We start from the raw sequence: 22,671 nt of genomic DNA, 5'->3' as shown, positions 1-22,671 counted from the left end.
TCCTATGTTTCCACGCGAACCAATCCTTCTAGTAAAGAGATGACTCTGAGGTCTAGAGTCCTTTCCAGCTCCAATACTTTCTCGCTCCCTTCTGACATGCTCATTTGTACCCCACTTGCTTGCCCTACGCTCACTTGAATCCTTCTTGTTTGGATATGTAGCTCGTGCAGTTCCTTCTGGATGCTCCCTAGTGTCTGCATGTACTATTGTTCAAATTGTTTCCATAGCTCCGTTGCGGTGTCTTTGAATTTGTCCCCAATTTTTTGAGATCCCCTTTTGTGAAGATCATTGGGTCAATGCACACTTGTTTATTTGATTTGTGCTTCTTCCTTGGCTCGACAGTTGTCTCCTTACTGTGCTTCTTGAATGTGAGTGGATTTCTCTGCTCCTCTCCTCCATCTCCAACCTGCTCTGACAGTTCCTGCTCCTTAGTGTGATGGGAAGCCGATGCTTCGACTTCCTCTGTGTTGGTTCACTTCGTCACAGCATGCTCTTTTTAAGTATTTTCCTTAGCATCAACTTCTTTCTTTCTATACTCGGCCAATGCTCGCACCACTTTCTATGTTTCTTCTTTTTTCTTTAGTGTAGCTATTGTTTGCGCAACAAAGTTTTCTCTGCCCTAACTGGTACCTGCACCAACATATGTGGGTTGTCGCCACTCCGCTGGCCAATTCCCCACAAATTCTTGCACGTCTGTCTCTCAGACTAAGTATGGAAACTTGTGCCATATATGCTTAGGGTCATGCCTCACCCTAATCAATACATTATGGAAGTCGTCCTTATACCCCGTGAAGGCCCTCAATTGCTCGAAAAAGGTTGGAGACAACCTTGGTCATTGTCTCATTACTGTGCGGAGGTCCACTTCAACTAGTATCCAAAAAATATTGGATTCCTTGATCCTCTCCAGATCCTTTGTCACCCACAGCGAAGCAAACTTCGTTGTCTTTGGTAAATCTCCTTCCTATGGAGGAAACTAACTATCTTATGGAAGGCGCCATGCTACTAGCAAAATTAGCAACAGGAGCCATCATAGTGAAATGGCTTGTTGTCCTCCTGTGCTTCATGGCAGTTCATGAGGAATTCCTTACATAATACTACTTCTAGTTGTATTATACTTCCTTCACAAACTGGCCAGCCAACGACACTACCGATGCTGGAACTTTGTCCGTGTGACATTTCCTCATAATTTTTCCTACTAGAATTTGGGCAGTGGACTACACTGCTTGGTCTTGAATGGAGCGGATAGAATATCCACATGACTTCTTGATCAATTCAAATTCAATTTTCATCCTATCTGCCAACTCCTTCTCTCCACTTTTCCCTCCAAACTCCTTGGCAGGGTTCGACCCTTTATAGGGCAGCTTCGTAATCCTATGGATGAACATATCGGTGATAGGGATGATTTCATTGAGCTATAAGCACCCATCATGCATTAGCACAAGCATCTTGCGCACACACACAATGTTGATAATCGACCGGTGGAAGTGTGGTATGCAAAGCATGTGCAATAAACAGGCCTGCTTGACGCCTTTGACCCATTTCATGGGTTCCAATTGTGTAACCCAATTTTCTTCATAATATATCTTTGTCATGTACTTATTAGTAGCTAAGTGAGGGAATTTCTCATGGTCAATGAGATCCCAATCCTCTATGTTCAATATTGGGATGTGCACTAAGACCGCACCATAAAAAATGACTTGTTTTGGTAACAGTGGCATAGAGACCATAAATTTTCCCGAATCTAGGTCTTTGGTTACTTTTGTTTTCCATTTCCGTGGAGGGATATACTCTAGGATCCATGTGATAGGGTCGCCCTATTGAGAATATAACTCATCAAATCCATCATGGAGTTCTTCTTCCTCCAAGTCCATGATTTTCTCTGGCTACTTATCCTTCTTCTCCTTTTGCCGAAACTCCGAGTTCTTCCTTGGTGAATGCCTCACCGGTACAAGTTTCTTCTACTTCTCCTTAAAAGTCGATTTCTTTGGTCGAGGCAACCTCGGAGCCATAGGCACAAGGGGCATAGCTTCCATAGATATGACTTTAAGGCCTTCCTCTTGAGAAAGTGTGGCTTTAGAACTGACTAGTGCAGAAATTTGTTTTGGATAATTTTAGGTAGCTTTCTGAATATTGGACTAGAAACTAAGTCCTCCCAAACCTTTCAATTCATATAGCTAGAACATGAGGGCTCATTCATAGTTTTCAGAATGCAAATTCTTCTTTGGCGGACCAACATGCCCGATTTATAGGAGGTTTTGAATTCAAATTCGACTATTCCCTCCATTTCTAATCATAAATGTGTCTATGGTGGCAGATCTCCAAAGAGTTTCTCCATAAATGGCACCTACCAGCTCTTCTTAATGAGATTTTTTCCATCAAATTGTGAATAGTGACTCCAACAACTACTTTTCGACCTGTCTGCATGGTACCTACCCCTGCGGTGTAGCTCATCCAGTGCATCTTCACTTGCCACACTTCTTTCTTCCACCGTGCAACTTATCTACTATATTTTTCTCCCCTTTGGGCAGTGTATTTTATAGTCCTGTAATCCCTTGCAACTTACTAGATTAATAAGATTGTTCTCAGACCATGTAGTCATGGAATAGGGGTAGGATCCCTTATGTTATAACTCCAAAATTTCTCTAGAGTTGTTATGAAAAAAATGATAGAGGTAACTACAAACCTACTTTTAAGATGAGGATCTAGCCTTCCTAATGCTCAGAGAGGGCTCTCCCTTTATGATTTAACTTTGTTTAGTTAATTTATTTTAGGATAGTTATTTAAGCTTTGATTGGGTTTTGATTTTGATTTGGTGGTGGAATCACTGAATTAGATGGATATATGGATGTCTTTTACCATTGGGTTATGGGGTCAAGTGTCAAGAAAACAACACTGGATCAAGTTCTAAAGATAGTGTTTACAGGGAAAGGTAGCTGAGTAAATTCAGATCTTTTAGGCTGGATGGTGAAGTGGTTTTCAATCGGGGTCAAGGAGCAATTAAGGGTTCCTCAAACTAGATAATGAAGGAAATGGTAGGAGTCAAGCGAAACAAGGAAGAAATGAAGGATTCCCTATTATGGATATTAGAAGAAAACATTAAAATGATTAATTGTTCAAGACATAGTGTACTTAAACAAATTTTGTAATAAATTTCAAGTTATTTCATTCAATTTAGATAACATGCAAGTTTGTGAACACTTAAGAAAATAACAATTTGACAAAAAGAAAGTACTTCACTGAAGTGGCCCAACACATGAATCTTGTAATGCAATTTATTTATTTCTCAGTCCAGTCTGTTGACTTGAAAAATTGGTACAATGAACCCTTAGGTTTCATATCAATACAACTATGGAAATGTCCAGAAATCCACACTCTATACTTCAAATTATGAAGTACTTATACAAAAACTTATTACAAAATATCCCAAACTGCCTTGTGAATTATTCTACGAAAAATAAATATCTTCATGCAAGAAGATAGAGACAGATATTCAATTGTTGCAATCTGTCCCTATTTATTAGGCCCTGCTGTCAGATATTTTGGAGCCTTTTCTCATTTGTTTTTTGTCTTCCACGCTGTTTGTTCTTTCACTTTTCCTTTTAACTAATACTCTTTCATCTGATACTCTTTGACTAGGCTGACCTACTGCTTTTCTTACTGCTATGTATTCACTTTTACTTTGCATTTTCACAGTAAGTCATTTAACTTTTCCCAAGTCTCTATGTCTGGAAATTTAATATTTACCATTTTCCTGTAAACTTCATCTACTTCTATGTATTTTGCAAAGGTGGGCTTATTTACAAAAAGGTGTTTTACCTCATGCTGGAGGTAAAATAGGTTCTCAAAAGTCTGGTACAGAACCTCTCCTATAGGCATCCCCTTCATAGAGGAATTATTGTTCTGATCTCTTGCCACTTCTATGATTTTCCTGTTATAGTCTTCATGTGGCATTAATACGTCATTTATTACCAAGGGATTTGGCAGACCTTTCTGCCTTAAAGCATCAAAATTAATCATGAACCTGCCTATAGCCAGCTCCATGGTTTGGCATTTTTCCTCCAGTTGCATCATTAAAGTCCTCTTGGTGAGCACTTTATTTGCCTCTAGTATAGTGCCAGTCCTGTTAGCTATGTCCAGCTCCTGCAACTCATATTTGTTCTTAGAGTTAAGGAATTGGATTATTCTTGAGGCTTCTTCTGGCATGTCTCCAGGTTTAGCCTTAACTCTTTGAATTTCTTCAGTAGCCTCTTTGACTAAATCATTTTATTCAAAGATGAATTGTATAGATGGCCAAATATCATTGACAGAGTTAATGATATTGGCCCATAGTTGTTCTTTTTCTTGGGAAAACGGCTCCTTTAATGTCAATTCCTTTTCCAAGTTTTTTATTCTCTCAGTCAACCTATTTGAATGTTGTACTTCTTTTTGTGCATAATCTAAGCCAATTTCTTCTCATCCTCCAGACTTGTTATCTGTTCTTTGAGTTTGTTTATTTCAGTGGTCTGAATGGACATGTCCTCCATGGCTTTGACCAGTTTATTGGCTTCATCACTTGGCTGAGTTGTTGTTGTTGTTGAACCTGTTGCTGATATAGATGTTGTTGTAGTTGGAAGTGTTGTAGCTAGTGGAGTTTTGGGGGCCAATGAAGCTGCCAAAGTTGATGGAACTGCTATTATAACTGTAGGAATGGCAGTGGTAGTGGCTGTCTCAAGGTTGGCATGTTTCAATTGTATTAAACTATCCAGTTCCTTCTCCATTTATTTTAATTGATCATTCAACTAAAGAATGAGATCCATCATTTCCTCCTATTGGGTTTCGATTTCTAGGACCTCCTTGGTCTGTGGATGTTCTAAATGAGGTAGCTTCAGTTGCTCTTCAAAGTAGAAATATCCTCATTTTTCCTTTTTATTAGTTTTTTTGTAGCTTTGACATCATTGGGATTATACCCAATTTCAATCACCAAGTCTTCCAGTGATTTGATTCTATTGTCCCTGGCCTATGAGGATGCCTTTTCTAGCTTAAGTTGTGTTGTGATGTTATCCAGTGATCTTTGAAGTTTGTGCACAATCATTGCTTTATTAGTCATGGTGGAATAAATCATTTCACCAACCTATTTATGGAACTCAATTTGGTCAATAGGGTGAACATCCCTAGCCAAAACTTCAAAAATTGTTTTCATGTAGTCTGCCAATGATCTGGGTTGTTGGACTGTAGGCTGCATGAATGTCATTTTCATTTTACCTATTTTAATGTCAAAGGCAGACATTAATCGATTTTGATTTACATGTGTTTTTTTGAAGTACTGGGCATAAGTTTCAGCCTTTAATGCCTCATTCCTCAACATGATTTCCTTGTAGTTCTATTTTATATCTTTCTCTTTATCCACAAGCTTGCTGGATGAAGAGACTTCAATGCTATGTTTTTTTTCAATAAGTTGAGTGTTTGAAGTAGAAGGTTGGTTAGTTTCCTCTAAATCTACTGGGCTTTTACTCCTTCCAACCATTGTGTCAGTGTCAGTGATTTCCATTGTCTCAATGGTGTCTTCTTGCTCAGTTACAGGATTAAGTTTGGGCCTCTTCCTGTAACAGATCTTGAAGCTGTCATCTGTAGTGTCCATCCGAGAGCTAGAACCTTCTTCCATAGTTCTTGTCACGTTTCTGTCCTCATTAGCTGGAGTCTGTAAAATGGGAGTAATATTCATCTATTCTTGTAGGGCTAGAACTTGCATAAAGGAACTAGTATCAAATTGCTTTTCCACATCTATTAAAGCATCCTCCACATCTATTAAAGTATTCTCCAACCATTCTGACTGGTTGGCATATCTTTCAATGTCTGTCCTGGGGTAATGTATGAAAGGACTTAGCTTGAATTTCAGCCTTAGTTTATTTATGACTCCATTAGGGTCATACTACCACATGAAACTTCTTTTGAAGTTCATATGTTGTAAGATTTTGTCTGCCTCTTGTCCAGCTTCCCTATTATTACAAATAAAAAGGCCGAAATGAATTTTTGATTTTAAGTTAGTTTTTCTTCATAGCTGACAGGAAATTAACTTCATCAGAGTTTATGGTTTTCTTGAAATACTCTAATGCAAATATCCTCATGGGGGTATTTGGATAGCTTGTAGGGAGTGATTTGGCATCCATACATTCTGATTTTTGTGTGGTCCTGGTGTAGATACCAATATCCCACTCTATTGCTCTTAGCCAACCATAAAACTCTCTTAATCTCCTCATTGATTCTGGGCTGATAGCTACTACTTAGCATGTTTATAACTAGATGAACAAATGAATCAATGAACTCTTTATAACTAAAAATTGTGGAATATCTATGGATCAGTGGTGTCCAATAGATGACAGATCTTGGATGGCCCTTGGTGTCTAAGTTTTGGATCCTGATTGGAAATTTATCTGACTAAAAATATTAGAAAATGTGAAACAATACTGATGAATATTTGAAGACCCTCTAATTTGACAATCTGATAAAATGTTCATGGTTTCCATCTACAGTGAATTGAGCAAAGTTGTAAACTGTGGCCGAAAGCTTTCCTGGGAAAAAGGTAGAAAGGAAAGCAAGAACAACCTCATCCACATGCTCATCAGTGGCGTATCCTAGAATGCAAAAGAGCATGGTTATAATTTGTCTACCTCTCTCAGAGAAAATGGTGGCAGCATATGGAGGACTATCTGTAGGAGTATGAGACTCCTCTATGATGAAAGTCTGAAAGATCTGAGCTTTCTTGGGAAGGTCTATCTTGGTGTAGAGTTCAAGTAAGCCTTCGATGGAAAGTGGGGTCTCATTGGGCCTGGCTGGATCTGCAAAATTTGATTTATTGACTCTGCAGTAATGGTGAATAAAACCTGCTAGTCAGGGGAAACTATGGCTCTTTGACTAGGAACATAGCAAGCTTGGTAGAAGTGGATGATTTATGGGAATAGGTGTACCTGTGGGAACAAGTGCTTGGGTTAATTTGATTCCCATAGGTGAATGTCATCATTTTGGTTCAAAAACTTGTCTTTACTCTAGCTGTGGAGTTTCAGTAGGTGGCTAGGGGAAGCAATATCTTTAATTTGAAACTCTTTGTCGGCCAATGGGAGGTGATCAATATCTAGGTGAGGGGTTTGCAAAGGTCTTACATCCAGAGAGTTTTGGGAAGCCATAATTTTGTTTGTTCAATGGAATTACTCTTTCTGTGCTTTTAGGAGTAAGGTCAGAAGGTCTGGAATAGTGGGGAGGGTAATTACAGTGTATAGAATAGGGTTTTTCGATGCATAATAAGGCTTTCTTGAGTTTAACAAGGTTTTTCAATTAATTTAATTAATTAGCCTTTTAATATTTTCTGTGCATAGTTCAAATTTATAGGGTCGTTCTAGTTCTTTCAAGAATACCTGGAGAATGATGATTTGGTGCGAAAACAAGGTTTTGTGGTACCAGAAGAGGTTACTGAGGCTTAAGTTGGCTATTCGCTGCTTCAATTTGGTGTCTACATCGTCTTCTGGTTGAAAAAGGTGGTTAAACTAGCTGCGCAGAGGTTCAAGGTTCGGGGATTGGTTAACAGAGGTTTACAACGAAAATGAGTGAAAAGAGAAAAATGGGGCTTTTTTGGCCTTTTAAGCAATAACGGTTACATTTTGGCGCGAAAATTGGCGAATGAACAGTGGGAAGTTTTCATTTAGGCGTGGAGGCATTTTTAGGCCATATTGCACCGCTTTTGGGTGGGGGGCAGTATTTTTCACGACCACGTGATATAACCTGGTGACGCCACGTAGAAAAACAATGCCCAGACAAAACCTCAAATCTCATGTGCTCTTGGACCGTTAACTGTGGGATTATGAATCTATGCAATATTGATATGCATCATTGGATCTGGAGGTGGGAGATTAGAGGGATATCGTGCGGTGAAGTTGCACGGATGGAGTTGGAAAGTGGTTGGCGGGGCCCAAGGTTTAATTACAATGAATTGTAAATAATTAAGAGGTAATGATGGGATTTTTAATATAATCAATGGTAAATAAAGGTGGGGACCATGGGTTTATATGGCAGAGTTTTTAACTATGCACCAAGGTTTGGTGAGTTAAAGGGTGTCAAGGAATTATAAAGTGGGACTTTAGGAAATAACTTAGGACAAAGGGGTTTAGTGGGTTTTCAAGGGGAAAAGGGGAAATTAATAAGGGGGAAGTGTTTTATTTGTGATGGGAATGTGTTTCACACTAGGGAAAAGGGTTTTAGAAAGGGGAAATGATTTTTGAAGGGTGATGTCTAGGGAAATGTGTGAAACCAAGGGGGTAAAAGGTGAAAATGAGGGGAAATGATTTTTACAAGTAATGAAGGGATAATGAGGGTAAATTAATAAACTAAGTATATGGGGGGTCTAGTGAGATGAGGGGAAATTATTAAATAAGCTTTAGTGAATGTCCTTTCTCTTTGACAATTCCTCCTGCACATGAAACATAGGATTAAGCATGATGAATGTGCTTTTGACTTAGCAACCTTGTTCACTTGAAAAAATTCTTCTACCTACCCTTTATTTACCCTAGCATTTTCTCTTCATTCATTGGGTGCATTTGAGCTTGTTGACCCTTCATTTTTTTTCTTTTGGATAAGAAAACTATCTAATTCTAACCTTATAACTTCCAATGGCTCATATTAAACTAATGAGCTCATTATTATTCTCTACCTAACTACTATATGCCAAGATTAAACAATTTGGATAGATCTTTATTCTCTATCTATCAACATGAAATTTAAGGCATGAATAAGTCAAGATTAAACTATTTGACCCTCGTGGATTGTGGCATTCTTGACAAGCTACACATAATCTTATTTTGCAAAGTAAAGTAAAAGGAGTGGCCTTTGAATTTGCACACCTTCCTGATCTATTCTTATCTCTTTTCTGGGGTTCATATTTTTTACTTTTTTGATCCTTTTCTTTCTTTTTGTCCTTTGATTATTCTTTTAGGACATACCCTCTTTACATTTTTTAATTTTAATATGGGAAAACATTTTGTAGAAAGCAAAAGTATGTACAATATTATAAGAATAGTCATAGCTAATTCAAAATTATGAATCCTATTATTATAGGACCCTAAAAGTGGCTCCACATGGGGATGGAATTTCTTGGTGAAATGTCAAGAACTTTAAGATCAATATTGTTACAGGGAAAAGTGTCTATTTAGAACTGCTCTATCCCACTAAGGTGTGACCGCTGCCTTAGAAACAAACAGAGAAAAACTACTTTTGTATTTCCTTTATGAACTATAGATAGAGAGGAATAGAAAGAACCAACCTGTGTCTTGCGCTAATCCTTTTATCCAATCCCTCTCTTCTTTGATAGTCTCCAGCTACCTGCTCCCTTACTTTCCCAACTTCACAAAGTACCTGTAAGATCACAGAAGAAGAACACTATACAAAGACATGGATCTATATTCATAAACAACTTAGGATCAGATTTAAGTTAACCATACAAATGTAACAAGCATCAATGATACAAAAGCATGGAGGAAAACTCAAATAGCTTTTATTGATAAACAAGAAAAGATCCAGGAGGAGTTACAACCAGTGGTTCCTGACCCAGCATCAACCTCCCAGCAAAGAAGCCCCTCTTCACCTCAAACAAAGCATAGACCACCCAACAATCTGATGTTTGTCTCCAAAAACCAACAACAATTCCTTACAATATGAAAAATTACAGCCTCTGGATCTCTGGGATGAGGGATCCATATATAGATATTTGTAAGGAGGATGAGTCAGCTTGTGATTTGATTAGTGTCTTCTCTCTGTCAGTTCTTGCTTCCACTTGGAGACTGAAGGCCTCTTACTCATCCTTGGTCGAATTTAGTGAGGCAAGTGTCACAGGAGAATATTTTGGAAGCTTCCATTGTCTCTCCACCTCGCGGAATGACACTGCCAATTGTCATTTCTCGCCCATCACACCCCACAGAAGGGACTTTTGAAATGCAACGCAGCCTCACAGTGTATTTAGGTGCAATGCAACGCACCTAGCCAGTGGAGCAGCTGAAATGATCCTGTTTTGACTTATTCTGAGCAGTTTCTGGTGGAGAACTTCTAGGAGAAGCTGTAATCTGTTGACCTTGTTCCTTTAGGGGTTAGAACAACACTTTTAGGGACTTAGGAGCCCTTGGTTTATGGACATTTCATGCTTGGAGTTGTAAGGCACAAAAATGTCTATAACAGTTGCCCCCTAAAGTATGAGGTCGTTAACCTTTTGGTGTCGGGTGAAATGCTTTATTATGAGGATCCGAAGTTCTTTCAATGCAGGGAGGAGACCTGTAATAAGATACAATACAATACATTATCTTCATACCGTTTTCATGATCTAGCTGAGGCGGGCATTCCCATGCTCAACTTTATAAATTCATTTTCGTGTACATAGGACAGACAATCGTCTGAGTGTAGACTGATGATTCTGGTAGAGCCATCATCCTTTTGAGTGGATGATTATCTGTGCAGCAATGATGTACATTTAATGTCTTTATTTTCCTAAATATATATCGCAGCCCGGATGGATGAAACTAGATCCGGGGTCTTCAATCTCGTCCGATCTTCACTCGAAGTACAAGTCGATCCATGTGAGAAATGTTCTGAAGTCAAACATGGAAAGACATCACTTGATTACCAGTCAATGATGTAAACTGTTAACAAGCGTGAGAGGAATCACCGATAATGATAATGATCCTCAAGGTACTGCAGTACAATTCACGTGGTGTGAATAAAGGACTTGGCATTGAACACCACGCAAAATCTGTCAGTCGAAGGACATTGATGTAAACCTGTCGTCGGAAGTGAGAAACTTGCCATTAAGGCATGCAAGCTTCAAAGTACTGAATGGGGTGTTCCTAGATCAACTTCTTGGATAATGAGCTGATGTCGACAAGAAGTGATCCATCACAGGAGGGCCTTAATGAATCCCACATCAATGACACGGAACGGAGTAAATGATTTTAATGGAGGTGAAAACGATCTGGTGATATAAGATTCAGGGTGGCGGTCATGAAAGAATGGAGTATAATGTATGGTAGTGGGTGAGACACAGGTGACTTCTCTGGATGACTTCTCTTGAACATGTCGGCGACACTGATGTGATGGATTGGTAGCATTAACCCCAAATGTGGATGGTATGGCGTGACCATGGTGATGTGACCGGTGAATGAAACAACCCAACCCGACTTGGACACGGAGTGGAAGTGTCATTTTCAAGAGCGACTTGCTACCAATAAAGTTTCTTTGAGTTTTCTTCCCAATTTTCCCCAATCATTGCTGACCGGTACCTATTTATTTTTATCAAGCTTAAGGAGGATAACATATGCTTGTTCTATAATTTTCCCTTCGGGCAAACCCATCGATATGTTTTAACGAGCCTAGCGATAGTGAAACTCGTTCTCGTCTAAAGACAAGTTTGTCGCGATTAATCTTTTTAACGAGTTTAACGACAAAGATAACTCGGTCCTTTTCAATTTTAGAGAGTCTGAAAAGGAACGTAAAGGAAACTCCAAAATTCCTTTTTTCGTCATCTAATCCCTTAAGTCCGAAAAAGTATAAAACAATACAGAAGGGATGAATTTTCGATACTTTTAACGAGCCGAATAAAACAAGCACTTGATCTTTTTGTGTAATACTCCCTCAGGTCCAAAAAGATTAAAATCTAGAGGAGGGATAGCACTTCCTGTCCCTTCAATGAGCTGGAGAGGCCAATGGCTCATCAATCTTTTCATATTTTACGAGTCAGTTGAAAAGAGCTTAAAGGAGACTCGCTTTTTGAGGAACGAGTGATAGAACAGGTAGCAATTGATTCCAGGTAAGGTTTGGAATTTTCCAATCACGACAGTGTCACAAGGATGGCTAGTGAGATCACTCTTCGCAGCTGTTCCTCAAAATGGGTAAACAATCAAATGGAGGTGAATGATCGGCCAATGAAAAAGTGGAGGTGACGGTGCAAACACGACCAAGGCTTTAATGGCTAAATTACTACATTCACGATGGTTATTTAGTGGGGAATAGTTCATTTTTTAACGAGCTTAAACGCGGGTAGAAACATTTGCTCATGTCTTATGTTTATTTTTTAACGAGCTTGAACTATGTGCTAAAACTGCTCGATTAATCCAGTTGTATGATAAGAATGTCTCATGTAAAAACGACAACTTTTAGAGTTTTGCCCCACATCCTTTCTTTGTGCAAGTTAGGAGACGACCAATCCTATGAGTTTAAAGGGTTAGAGGTCCTATAAATTTAAAAAATAAATAGTCGCTCTTCGCTTGCACTCCAAAAGGTTTGCATGCCCCCAGGTATAAAACAGAGTTTCAAGGTTACCCCTTCTTCAGTCCGTTAAAACATATGTTTTACTGAGAGAGGCCTACCTCTTACAGGTTACCCAAAGATTGTTCTATTCGCAGCGCAAACAAAACACTTCTTCGGCGATGTCTACCGAAATAAACAAAGGTGAGCGGATAGTATGGCGTGACCGTCCCTAACATAACTTTGACAAGAGGATCTTGTTCCAGTCCAACTCCCCCTTCCAATCACGGACGGGAGTACGGAGGTCATATTCTCTCGCGGAAACCTACCTTATACCCGAAGTTTTCCTGCTGAAGCAGACCAGGATGCATGCCCCCTGGGTTTCAGTCATGTCCTCCCAAATCACTCGCACTCATCGGGTGGACGGACTGGAGATTGAGATATTTCTTGCATGAAAAGACCATTCAGGGATGGTATATGACTATTTGCTATGCGTGACCCAAGAAATGAAAGCTGGTCTACGAGCTTGACCACTCTTCCTTTGTGTGGAAAACACATTACTATAAAGAGTGAGGAGACAATTGCTCCCATGCAATAAATATAGTCTCGTCCAAGGAGTAGATTGTAATCCAGGGGTCCTTGAACTACCATCACGTTCATGTGAACGGTTTTCCCTCTCAATGTTATGGGCACATTGGGAAGGATCCATAACGGTCGACTGGTTCCTTTGTCAAAGCCTGTCAGATTTCTCATCTCAGGCAGAAGCGATGGCGAACCAAGCGCTTTCCAAGCAGTCGAGGAAAGGATACTCACAGAAGCCCCCTCATCTATGATGGTACCAGCCATAACCATTCTATATATTTGAACAATAATTCAGAATGGTATACTAGCTGGTAAATGGGGTCTGCCTAGTTGATTCCAGTCAAAGGAGGCAACTAGGTTGCTTGGAGGTGGGACCGAATAGACGGTCGGGTACGACTCTGAAGAACTTCCTTCCTGCGGTAAAGGAACGGGTAAATTTCCCCCATGTTCGTTGGAGTTCGTGTTTATGAAGAGAATTTGGACGGTGTCATCCTTGTTCTCTTCAGTGAGTGTATCATCTGAAGATGAAACCTCTGAAGGCAAGACTGGGTCAACTGCCGCCTCGACCTTTTGACTTTCGTCTGGTATGGATTCAGATGGTTTATCTTCAATGATAGGTGGTTCAATCGACCACCTGAGCGGGCCAGCTGGGTTTTCAACTGGTGACGGACTCGGCAAGAGCTTTTTATATCCAGGAGGAGGTTGTGACGGTGAAACCGGACGATCGTCCAAAACTCTTTTAGCCTTGTCTAAGAAGGGACAACGGTGGACGGCATGATCGCCTTCGCACAATTTACAAGGAAATCTATATTTTCCTTTTTTTCCTGGGGCTTCACTTTCACTAGTTGACGGTGTGTTCTCAACATGATCATCAGAGGTTGACGAAACTGGGTTGTGAAAACAGGGAGACCAGTCCCTTAAGATCCGAGGGATGCAAGGACAATCTCTGTGATAGTGGTCTCCCTTGGAAATGACACGTGGCGATTTAGGCCTGGTCGGTGCAGTGTGTGGATTTTCGTTAGATGACACTCGTTTGCCCCCATTCGCTTTTGGTTCCTTCTTCTTCTTCTCTTTCTTCTTCTTTTCCTTCTTCTCCTTAGGTACTTGACTTTTGGCTTTAGCAGCCCCATCAAGCGAAGAGGAAGGAGGAGAGGAAGAATTAGAGGAAGTAGAAGGTTGGTGGGTAACTCTGGACTCGTCTAATTGCTTATTCGATTGTTCAGGAATAGTGGTGTTTTGAACGACAGAGGTTGAGAAGAGCCATACAGGAAAACCAATTGTCAATCCTGGAAGCGACAATGTGGCCATATGGGGTGCACCGACATCTCCCCAAGAGGAGAAGGGACTAGGATTTCCTCCAAGGGGAATTCCTTGGTTGGTGGACTCCATTTTCTCAACCCAAGATCAACGTAGGAAAGGGGTAATGAATATTCCGTTTAAAATAAATTTTAGATGCTTTGACACAACTTGTTTTTTCAGTTTTTAAGAGTCGAGAAAAAACAAAAGATGACTCTAGTCTCCTTCAATTTTTAATGAGCCTGAAGTGACAAGTGCTCAGATGGACCTTTTCCGTTAAGGAGTCTGAAAAGGAACGAAAGGGACTGCTCTGGAAGTCTAGGTAGAGGGAGTACCAAACCAATCGCAAAACTGCAGAATACTTTTTACGGTACGGCAGTCAATCTTCCCGAATGTTGTGTTCAGTGCATTGCGATCAATAGGGCGGTAGACACGGCTTCCTATGGATAAAGGATTTAAGCCTATAGGGGTCTCCAAAAATATACTCGAAGGTACGTGGGAGCACAAGTCCGTACTGGCACTTATCGTCTCAAAGTGGAGGAATCACCCAACCAACAGTGAGAACAACAGTTACCAGGCTTTACGACGCCGGAATATGTCTCTAGCCTAGACCTCTAAATGTTGTGTGTTAAGTTCCAAAGCGTTGTTAGATTCATTAAATTTATTTTAAGTTGATCTTGCTTATGAAGTTTGCCTTTTGGGTTCACCACGAGATGTAGATGTAATTCCTAAAATTCAATCTAAAGATGATAAACAAACTTTTTATCTCTTTTATGCAATGAAAATCTTAGCTACTAGGGAAAAGAAAGATAGAATCTTTTCACAAAGAGCAAAGAGCACACTGTAAATGCACTTTCCTAAATCAAGCCAAACAGACTGTCTATATGCAAATGCACATACATGTATTTGTTTTTTTACTTTCTTAGTATATGGATGCTAAAAAGAAAGTTGATGCACAAATCTGAATTTGTTTTCATGAGACAAACACAAACAAGCTTCTTTTCGAAATAAAAAATAGAGATGATTACGACACCTTACGATTTTGAAATGAATACTCGTTTTTGACACTAGAAAATCACAAATTCAGGCCAAAAGCAATAGTAATAGGATAATCAACCATCAACAGCAATCAAACTCTTTCCTATGATTGAAATCGACACTTACGACAGATTCAAATCAAAGGACGACAGTACGATTATGCTACTTTTGCTAAGGAGAACTGTAAATGACTCAACAAACACACAAAAACATCTACAGTTCTTTTGTACAAAGGAGGCGGAATAACAACAAGGAAAAGGGGTTTCAAACAGACATATACTGATCACAGGCAGCAAAATTCAGAGATAGAACTGGAAAGAATGAAACACAAAAACCACAGTTGCACAGAGCTAGTCTGATCAGCGCACCTGTAACACAGAGAATCTGAAATGCAGCGCAGGTTGCCCTTTCGGGAAGTGCACTGAAATTCAAGATCTCTTAACAGTACCTGCGTTGGGCAAGAAATGAGACTCTGTCCAGGTTTCAGGTCACAGTTTGCAGTTCAGTCTTTGGTTTTTGGCCGAGTAAAAAGCAATCAGTAATTCAACAATCAGGGGTAGATCTAAGGAGGCCTTAGAGCTATCACAAGGGCAATCAGATAGTTTGTGAATCAGTTGTTTAAATCATAAACAGATCCAGTGAATGGATTGAAGCAACAGATGTCTACTTTTCATTTTTTATGGCAAATGCAGTTCGAATGCCACTTATAAGTTTATGAAACAAACAAACAAAGAATGATAAACAAACAAACTAATTAGGTCCCCAGCGGAGTCGCCATTTTGTTACAGGGAAAAGTGTCTATTTAGAACTGCTCTATCCCACTAAGGTGTGACAGTTGCCTTAGAAACAAACAGAGAAAAACTACTTTTGTATTTCCTTTATGAACTATAGATAGAGAGGAATAGAAAGAACCAACCTGTGTCTTGCGCTAATCCTTTGATCCAATCCCTCTCTTCTTTGATAGTCTCTAGCTACCTGCTCCCTTACTTGCCCAGCTTCACAAAGTACCTGTAAGATCACAGAAGAAGAAAACTATACAAAGACATGGATCTATATTCATAAACAACTTAGGATCAGATTTAAGTTAACCATACAAATGTAACAAGCATCAATGATACAAAAGCATGGAGGAAAACTCAAATAGCTTTTATTGATAAACAAGAAAAGATCCAGGAGGAGTTACAACCAGTGGTTCCTGACCCAGCATCAACCTCCCAGCAAAGAAGCCCCTCTTCACCTCAAACAAAGCACAGACCACCCAACAATCTGATGTTTGTCTCCAAAAACCAACAACAATTCCTTACAATATGCAAAATTCCAGCCTCTGGATCTCTGGGATGAGGGATCCATATATAGATATCTGTAATGAGGATGAGTCATCTTGTGATTTGATTAGTGTCCTCTCTCTGTCAGTTCTTGCTTCCACTTGGAGACTGAAGGCCTCTTACTCATCCTTGGTCGAATTCAGTGAGGCAAGTGTCACAGGAGAAGATTCTGGAAGCTTCCATTGTCTCTCCACCTCGCGGAATGACACTGCCATTTGTCATTTCTCGCCCATCACTCCCCATAGAAGGGACTTTTGAAATGCAACGCACCCTCACAGTGCATTTAGGTGCAATGCAACGCACCTAGCCAGTGGAGCAGCTGAAATGATCCTGTTTTGACTTATTCTGAGCAGTTTCTGGTGGAGAACTTCTGGGAGAAGCTGTAATCTGTTCACCTTGTTCCTTTAGGGGTTAGAACAACACTTTTAGGGACTTAGGAGCCCTTGGTTTATGGACATTTCATGCTTGGAGTTGTAAGGCACAAAAATGTTTATAACAAATAGCCTTTGAAACTTTGACTGTGTTTGCCTTGTAACCATTCCTCTGTGATCTGCATTATTCATACATATGATGGTATACCTTTCAAAGCTCAGGGCCTTCTCTCCGGGCTTCAACCTCAAAAGATTACCATCCAATCAAATCTAAACTTTGCAATGTTATATATAATGAGAAAAGTAAACAAATGAAGTAATTTTAATGTGTAGATAGGTAATGCTTTAGCATTCTACCATTGACTAGTCCTCCTGGCAGATTTGTGCCATCTAACTGTCTCAAAAAAAATGCATTGTTACCTCTGTAACCATAAATGATATAAGGGCCTTGCCATAGGAATTCAAATTTACCATGTTAACCCTTCTCTTCTCTTCTAGAATCCCATTTGAGTACTTTATCACCTATGTAAAAATCATCAGCTTTGGTTTTCTTGTCAAAAATCTTTTTGATTTTATCTTGTATCACTTGTGATTTGACATAGACTTCTTCTCTAGTTTGATGCAAATTTATTGTCTGGTTTATCCTCCTTTGGATATCATTTGGTTCTACTTGTAACTCTTGATTCATTTTCATCACTGGTACTCCTAAAGAGGATGGAAAAACAACATCCATTCTATATACTAGTTGATAAGGAGATGTACCAATGAATTTTTCGGTAGTTAGTCTATCTGCCCATAAGGCATTAACCAAATTTTTGTTCCAGGTCTTCTTGTTGTCTTCTAGTAGTTTATTGATGATATTAACAAGGCTTTTGTTTTAGGATTCTGCAAGTCCATTACCTTGAGGGTAATAGGCAGTGGAATGGCCAAGGGTAATGTGATATCTATTACAAAAGTCTACAATTTTCTTGGATTTGAAAGTAGTTGCATTATCAGTAATGAGCTTTTGGGGGCATCCAAATATAGAAATACTATTGTTCTCAAGGAATGAAATGATGACAAAGTCTATGGCTTGTCTAGAAGGGATGGATTCTATCCATTTAGTAAAGTAGTCAGTTTCTGTCAAAATCCATTTATGCTAGGCTAAGGAGGATGGGTGAATTTCCCCAATGAAGTCTAAACCCCATTGTTGAAAAGGCATTTCTATGGAGATGGGTTTGAGAGGTAATGATAAGAGCTTCCTTTTTCCCTCAAATATTTGGCACCTGTGATAGGAGGTCACATATTTCTTGACATCTACAAAAAGGATGGGTCAGTAAAAACCTGCCCTTAAAATCTTATCAGCAGTTTTTTTCGAGTATAGGTGTCCTCCACAATCTCCTGCGTGAAATTCTTGCATAACTTTGTCAGCTTCATCCATTAATAAACAATTCAATAAAATTCCACGATTATCTTTGCAAAATAAAGCATTGTCTATGATACAATATTTCATTGATTTCATTTTCAAAAATCTACCTTTAGTTCTAGATAAACCAGGAGGAGCTTGTAGGTTTAGTAAAACAAATATGATATCTGCATACCAAGGTGAATCTATGAAAGCTTCACTAATCTATGGAGCCACCATCTCTTCATGATCATCTAAGGCACCAATGAAATTTATATCTAAGGCATGACAATTTGATTCAGCCATGAGTTTAGATAAACCTTGGCCTTTGATAAGTTTTGTAGGCTTTATTTCTATGTCATATTCCAAAATGGTGGCAATCCATTTACCTCTATTTCCGTCAGGCCCATTCTGTGTCAGAATGTCCTTTACTACTGAATTTGGAACATAAGCAATGATGTGTGAGTACAAGATATACACTCTGAAATCTTTAATAGATTTTAATAAAGAAAGTGCTTGATTTTCCATTATGTTGTACTTTAGTGTAGCCTCTCTCAAAGATTTTTTGAAAAATGCAATAGGCTGCTCATAACCTTGATCATTCTTTTGCAACAAGAATGCTGCAATAGTATGTTCTGAAGGAAAAGAAAAAATTATAAAATCCTTTTTGAAATCAGGATTGATGAGGACTGGTGTTTTAGTAAGGGTTTCTTTGATTACCACAAAAGATTGTTTAGACTCTACTATCCACTTAAGTGTTGAATCTTTCCTTAACATGTTATTTAATTCTCTGATTAATTCAGCTAAGTTAGAAATGAGCCTTCTAAGAAAATTTATTTTGCCTAAAAATGATTGTAATTCTTTGATGTTTCTAGGATGAGTGATGTTTCGGATTGCCTCTATTATAGCTGGATCTATTCTAATTCCATCCATTGATATTATGTGTCCCAAGAGTTTACCTTCTTCTAGACCAAAGCGTGTCTTCTTGGGATTTAAGGAAATACCAAATTTTCTACATTTAATGAAAACTCTTCTTAGGTGATCTAGATGTTCATTATCTAATTTTGAAAACACTATGATGTCATCTTGGTAAACAACTAGAAAGTCATGGATTTCTTTTGCAAAAGCTATGTCCATTTCTCTTTGGAATGTTGCTCTAGCATTCATCCATCCAAAAGTCATCTTCAAATACATGAAAGTGCCCCAGGGAGTGGTAAATACAATCTTTGCTTGATCCTCTAGTTGAACTAAGATTTGATTGTATCTAAAGAATCCATCAAGCAATGAAATTCTGGATGACCCTACTACCCTTTGGAGAATGTGGTCAATTTTAGGGAGGGGATAGTTATCTTTAAGTGACACTTTGTTCAAGTTTCTGAAATCAACACAGAGACCAATTTATCCTGTTTTCTTTCTAATAGTGACTAAATTAGAGACCCACTTTGAATATCTAATTGGTGCTATGATTTGTGCATAAGACATATATTTTACTTCTTTTTCAATTAATGGCATAAGAACTAGATTAATTCTCCTAAGCTTTTGTTTAAAGGGTTTCTGATCTTCTTTGATGGGTATTGTTATCACCCTAAAATCTTTGTCTCTAAGCTTTGGAAAGTTGCCTTGTTTCTGGTCATAGTCTTATAATTTTTGAGTCATCTCATCACAATTAGTGTCATTCTCATTTACAAACCCTTCTTCTAGTCATGGTGTTAAAGGGTCTCTAGGTCATTTCATGCTTTAAGGGTTAGGTCATAAGGTTAGAAGTCTTTTAAGATCATATCTCTTTTCCAAATAATGTTTGACAACCTCATTCCATGTTTTAGAAGTCTTACCAGGTGTTTATAAGTCATATCTCACATCATTTTGGAGAAATTTTGAAAGTAGCTACGAAATCACTGAACTAGGAGTTTTCGTAGCGCGCTATGAAACCCCTGCAGCAACCTGTTTTAGCAGAAAAACTGTTTTTACTAGTTAACTTCCAAAAGCTTTCCTGAGCAGCCGAGAACTTAATTTTGCAAACTGAAAGAGGCTTTTCTTCCTAACATGCTGCACTACATAAACCTCTTTGAGTTTCTTTAATTCTATTCTGAGGTGGGAGAAATTTATGGTTAAACTTGCGCTACGAAACTGCTAAAAGTCAAGCTTTGTCTTCTGGTTTTAGCAGTCTTTTTCCAGATCCGTTTCTGGTTACAAGAAGATTTATTTTGGAATTCTGAGGGAGGTTTCTCTTCATAAACTCTCCAGATACAATAACCTATCTCACTTTATTCATAAGTGTTTTCAGTTGGGCGATACTAAGCTTTCATTGAGACCCTACTTTCAGAAAACGGATTTTTCCTGTTTGCCACGTGTTTTTCAAGGACAGTTTCTGGACAGCTGGAGAAATGTTTTAAAAAACCAGGAGAGGTTTTTGTTCTGGACAACATGGGCTACAACAACCTCCTTCCGTTTCAAAAAATGTGTCATGGATGAAGAGATAAAGGCTTTGTCCCACGTGCCATTTTCAGGGATCCTAAACCTAAAAACAAGGAAACATGTTCCCTAATTTCTAGGGTTTGTCTTTAGCAGTCAGATGACCACGTGGGAGGCTTCATCAAATTCGACTTCTTGAGGTTGCAAGTTGTCAAATAATGCTTTAAATTCTTAGATAAGGTTGTTGAATCATGATAAGGAGTTACACTCCTAGTTGTATTAGGTCTCTAGGACTGCTAGTTAGGTGTCATTTGCATCTAATAATTAGTTTTATGTATCAATAGGTGTCATAGTAGGATGAATTCGAATTCCCCTCATGCTGGAGGAGGAATCTCAGTTATGTAAAGAGCTCTATATATAGAAGAAGATCTATTGTACAAAGGGTTGGAAAATGTTAGAGAAAAAGACTACTTTTGTAAATGATATGCAGGGATTGATATATACAGAAGCAGTTGGACTTTTCTGAAGCTGAGATTCTTAGTGTACTTCAGTGAGCTTCATCTTTTATCTTTGAAATGCTTTACTTTCATAGTCTTAATGCTTACTTCTCAGGATTCATGAAGGATTTTTTATGTTCAGAATATGTGATGTTGTCCTTTCCTTAATTCTTACAGTGGTATGGATGTATAATCACTCAGAATTCACTGAATGTGCTCTGACTTCCTGTATACATTCATAAACTGTGTGGTCCCATATGAGTTTATGTTTTGAATGTTTAAATGCTGAATGCCCTGACTTCCATGTAGGTATTAAACTCTGATATATCACTTTAAATTCTTTCCTTTTGAATACCTTGATGTATCATTACTCAGAATTCATGCCCACATGCTCTGACTCCTATGAACTTCAAGTTATTGAGACTCTCTTGAATGTGTCACTCTTTCATTGAAGTATATACAAGCCTCAGTTTTATAAGAAGAGCTATTTGTTATCCTTATCTTTGTCACTGACTCCATAGCCCAATGGTAGCAATTCTCCATCTTCCAATCTACAAACATATAAAATCACAAACCATAGAGTTAGCCATCTATCCATATCTTTAATCAATATCATTAACCCTTTGAGAGAGCCCTCTCAGGCTAAGGAGGCTAAGCCTTAGCTAAAAGATTGGTTTGAAATAGTTACACTGAGATAGTCTGATCAGCAGCCTATCAGGGTCCTATTTTGGTGATAACAGGTATCTTATGTTGAATAATGCTGGTATCATAAGACTTGAGGTCTTCATAACTTTGGGCAAAGAGATCTTGAAACTCTTTGAACAGACTTGTGTATTTCAACTTTTCATCTAGAGGTAATGCTTTGTATATTTTGATAAGCTTGGGTTTTTCTTTTGTTCCCATGTTACATTCTTCTATGTTTGCTCTTAAAGGCTCCATTTTTGGTTTTCTAGCCACATCATTTGAATCAAACAAATATTCTAATGGGACTAATCCATTAGGAAAAAAGTTATTTTTAAGGTTTAAAATCTCAAAATCATAATTGATTATTTCTTCTATTTCTACTTTTTCTAAGTTATCTATTTCTACTTTAGTGAATTTAGTGGGTTTATCTATATCTAAAGCATTTATATCTATCTCACAACTTATGATGTTATCTAATGTACAATTAGTATCTATGTTACAATTTTGAAACTCTGCTTCAGCATTCATGAAATCATAGATTTGAGAATCTTGTGAAAAAATATGCCAATATTTCAAATTGTCAGGTATAACAAGTCTGTGTCTTACTTCTGTAGTATACTTGTGGTTGGTCTGAAATGGTAATATGCAATTGATAGAAAAAGTAGCCAAACTATGAGCTTGCATGTTATGTTTCCTAGGAATAGTAGCAAAATCAATTTCAAGAAGGTACTTAATCAGGTCTAGGATAGTCTCTCTGTATTGGCTAAGTCTGGGATTATTCACAGAGTATTCTCCTATAATTTTTTTTATGATCAATTCCGAGTCTCCCA

Source organism: Pinus tabuliformis, chromosome 2_2, assembly GCF_031772625.1.
Source record: "Pinus tabuliformis cultivar Carrire ecotype Pingquan chromosome 2_2, CPIR1, whole genome shotgun sequence".
NCBI classification, from domain to species: domain Eukaryota; kingdom Viridiplantae; phylum Streptophyta; class Pinopsida; order Pinales; family Pinaceae; genus Pinus; species Pinus tabuliformis.
This window is presented reverse-complemented; position numbering follows the sequence as displayed.